Here is a 4853-nt window from a genome sequence, read left to right as displayed (position 1 = left end):
TCTCTCGTCCCAATCCAGTATATCCTCCACTTGGCCACCTGTGGGATCTTTTAAAACATAAATCTGTTTAAATTACAATATCTGCCTTGGGAAAGCTCCAACTTCTAGTCGGCGTCTCAGAAAAAAAAAAAGTCCTCATTTTGACGTTTGAGATCACCTCAGCTGTTTATTAGCTTAGTCAAACTATACTTTAAAGCAATTATGGCTACAGAACATATTTTGAATATATAAACCTTGATAACATAGAAGTAATAGTATAGCTAATAAAAGGAAGTAGAATGGAAAGATAAGGCACATGATAAAGTATAGAAATGTTAATTTCCTCATTTTATATAATGGAGAGTTAAGAGGTAATGTCTAAAGTTGATGGCTCAATAAACAGAGACTTTATTCAATACATTATATAAAGTTATAAAGAAAACCTAAAAAGAGCAATGGGACTCAGCCTTCATAATGGAGGAATCAAACACTGTCTAAAGTTGATAAATCAAGAGATGAGGGGCTTCCCTGGTGGCTCAGTGGTTAAGAATCCGCCTGCCAATGCAGGGGACACGGGTTCGAGGTCTGGTCCGGAAAGATCCCACATGCCGTGGAGCAACTAATCCCGTGCACCACAACTACTAAGCCTGCGTGCCTAGAGCCCATGCTCCGCAACAAGAAAAGCCACCGCAATTGAGAAGCCTGCGCACCGCGACCTGCGACGAAGAGTAGCCCCCGCTCACGGCAACTAGAGAAAGCCTGTGTGCAGCAACGAAGACCCAATGCAGCCAAAAATAAGAAAATACATTTATTTAAAAAATTTTTTTAAAAAAGAGATGAGACCTGTAAACATCTTACTTAAGTTATAGGGGTAGCCACCAAAAGAGAAATGGTTGATTTAGCAACTGAGATGGGGGAGCTGGGTGTTTTGCTGTAGTTTTTAATTTTTTTTTTTAACCATGTACATGCATTGCCTTGAGAATAACTTTTTAAAAGGAAAACAATTAAGTCCAATTTCAAGGAAAACGTTTACAAATTACTTCTTTTTCAGATTTTGGTTTAAGTTTTCTAATGACTGTACCAAAAATAAATTTAATAACATTGTTAAGTTTACTATACAAAAGAAAAAGCCAAATCACTTGCTATAAGAAAGGTAAAATGATAATCTTAACTTGAAAAGCAATATTGTAAGCACAACTTAAGATATATATTGGTTACTAGCCACTTAGAGAGTAATACTGCTTAATGGAAACCAAGGTGACAGATACTGGGACAGGGCCATGAGAAGCTAGAAGAAGAAATGGAACCATCTTTCTATAATCCTGGTAATGTTAAGTCAGAAAAATTGAGGGCTTCCAGCTTCTAATTTTATTCTTGCTTTACTATTTTGTTTACATTTTTGTTATGCATCTAATTTACACCGATCATATTCAGTAGCAGAGACACCTATAAGCTCATGTTTCTGAAGTGGTTTCGTACACTGAATTTAGAATCTCAACCTCTGTTATAATCTGTTTCCCTTTCCTTATCAACCCTATTTGCACAAGCTTTCTCAAACTTTTTCATCCTTATCCATTCAACTGGATGGGGTCTAAAGTATGGCAAACATAAGCACCCAACTTAATTTTGCTTGATGGACTGACTTAAGTAAATAAAACATTTTTGGAAGTGCTGTATCTTGCAATTTGATTTTTTTTTTTTTTTTTTTTAATGGTACGTGGGCCTCTCACTGTTGTGGCCTCTCCCGTTGCGGAGCACAGGCTCCGGATGCACAGGCTCAGCATCCATGGCTCACGGGCCCAGCCGCTCCGCGGCATGTGGGATCTTCCCGGACCGGGGCACGAACCCGTGTACCCTGCATCGGCAGGCGGACTTTCAACCACTGCGCCACCAAGGAAGCCTGCAATTTGATTTTTAAACATCCTATTAATTCTTTAGGTCTCAGCTAACACATCACCTCTTGGGACGCTTTCTCTAACCACTAGCAGGTCAGGGTAGTTCCTCCTGTAGTGTCTCCCACACCACTCAGTATTCCCCCTAGATTTGCACTTGCTTATTTAAATGTCTCTCTCCTTCACTAAAAATATAAGCATAACAAAGGCAGGTAAGAAATGTCTTTCTCATATATATATATATATATATGTATATATATACACATATATATGTATATATATATACATATATATATATATGAATCACTGTGCTGTACACCTAACACAACATTGTAAATCAGCTATGCTTCAATTAAAAAAAAAAAGATGTATGTGACCACCAAATTTTACTTCTTTGTTAAATTACGAATGTAGCACTGAGGTTAAGAGCACAGTGTATGGAGTCATAAACATCTAGGTTTAAATCCCAGCTCTGCCATTAACTTCAGGACCTTGGGTAAACTACCTTACCTACCTGAGCCTGTTTCCTGAAAGATGAATAAAATTATGGTACTCAACCACAAAGAGTTGTTTTGAGGATTAAACTAATTGTTTCATGTTGTGTTTTGCCTATTGCCTGGATATATGGAAAGGGTCACTAAATGATAGTTATTATACTCGTGTTCATTGCTTGTCTCCATTATTGCGATGTAAACTCTAAGAGCCACGTGGAAGTTGTCTCATTTAGAACAGTTTCCCCAGTTCCTAGAACAGAAGCTTGGCATTTGATCAGTGCTTAATAAAAAGTTTTAAATGAATGAAGGATTCAAGTATAGTATGTTGATTCCATAAGCCAAATAAGTATGAGGTATATCTCATACTGCACGTTTCTTTTTTTTTTTTTTGCTTTTTTAAAAATGTTATCCATTTTATACATATTGGTGTATACATGTCAATCCCAATCTCCCAATTTATCCCACCACCACCACCACCCCACCCCCCGCTTTCCCCCCTGGGTGTCCATACATTTGTTCTCTGCATCTGTGTCTCTATTTCTGCCTTGCAAACCAGCTCATCTGTACCATTTTTCTAGATTCCACATACATGTGTTAATATACAGTATTTGTTTTTCTCTTTCTTACTTCACTCTGCATGAGTCTCTAGGTCCATCCATGTCTCTACAAATGACCCAATTTCGTTCCTTTTTATGGCTGAGTAATATTCCATTGTATATATGTACCACATCTTCTTTATCCATTCATCTGTCAATGGGCACTTAGGTTGCTTCCATGTCCTGGCTATTGTAAATAATGCTGCAATGAACATTGAGGTGCATGTATCTTTTTGAATTATGGTTTTCTCAGGGTATATGCCCAGTAGTGGGATTTCTGGGTCGTATGGTAGTTCTATTTTTAGTTTTTTAAGGAACCTCCATACTGTTCTCCATAGTGGCCGTATCAATTTACATTCCCACCAACATGTACATGTTTCTTTCTATACATATAACCGACAAACAGGAATAATCCCCCCAGATTCTCACACTACCAGTTTTTAGATAAAGAATTATGTGGTATGATAAATGAACCAAAGGCAGGTTTAGTTCCAAAGAAGAAAGGGTACAAATTTGAAGAGCACGTAAGTTTTTCACCTCAGTATACCATATACAGTTTAGAAAATCAATTAAAGACTTACTTCAATTTTTCTATATACATTTTTAATGATTAGAAACAATCAACTATGCAGTCAGAATTGCAGTTACTGTGGTCTGAAAAAGCCAGTCAATAAAAATAAAAACCATACTGAACTGTCATAAGTAGGATGTTTGTCTTAGTCACTGAAGTTTTTGAGAGCTCCAAACTATGTAGTATGTGACCAGTGACATGCATGTACAAGACCTCAAGTCCAAGTTTGGGACAAGTGTAGCCAAATCACAAAGCAAAGCTAATTATGTTTAGTTATCTTGGGGCTCATACCAATGTCGTTTTTCCCATCAGCACTATGCCTTCAGCAAGTGAGACCACAGTGACGTGGTCAGCAGAACAAAAGGGTAACAACTGTAAAACAAGTTTATAGTAGAAATGGAGGTCTTGAAAGGCTTGTGACTTGCCTTAGGTCACAGAATAAGTTAGTCACAGAGCAGAGACTGTCAGTTCTCCAGATTTTCAATGTTGCATGTGATCATAAATCTCTTACATAAACACTTGGACACATAACCAATCCGTTTTTAGCTCATTAATTATATACCACAAATAAAGCGAGTTTTAACATGAACTATTTTAATAACGTACGCCCTATGTAAGATTTGTCCTACTTAAATGGCAACTGAGCTCTACTGAGTTATTTTGACGTATAAATAACAATAATAGCAAACATTTTAGTGTTTACTATATGTCAGGCACTGTTCTAACCATCTGATATGTGTTAACTGGTTTTATCCTCACAAAAACCCCAGTAGATGTCATTATCATCCTCTCAGAGAGGAAACTGAAGCACAGAGGTCACATAGTAAGCAGCTGCCAGGACTCATCTGTAAGTCTGATATCTGAAGCTATGCTCTGACCACTAACTTAAACAGTCTGCTCTAACAAATTGGACATTAAAACTTAAAAGTTTTAATGTATCAGTTGTGTTGATTGCTAAGCTATACAAATGTAATTTAGTGCCATTTTCTATATTTCCCTTCATTTACTCATTATCTCTAACAGTTTTTTTAAAAGAATGGAACAAGTTTTCTCTTTGTTAGAACATATCTGTTTTAAGTATTCAGTAAGCATCACATGACCCAATTATGTAATATGTCTAAGGAAATGTTGCTTACTCTTTTCTAATTGGGTCCATTTCATTTGCATTGAAATCTGCACTAAGGGGAGAAATCACTGTCCCTATATGATATCCCAGTGAAGGAAGTTTTCAAATAAACTTTATTATACTAAGAATTCCTTTATAAAAATGAACTATATTTTCATGCATTATAATAATTAGGTATAATTCCAGAAAACTATG

This window comes from Aethalodelphis obliquidens, unplaced genomic scaffold (assembly GCF_003676395.1).
Source record: "Aethalodelphis obliquidens isolate GAN/ISIS:26980383/991018 unplaced genomic scaffold, ASM367639v1 scaffold33, whole genome shotgun sequence".
Lineage (NCBI taxonomy): Eukaryota > Metazoa > Chordata > Mammalia > Artiodactyla > Delphinidae > Aethalodelphis > Aethalodelphis obliquidens.
Note: the sequence above shows the minus strand (reverse complement) of the source record.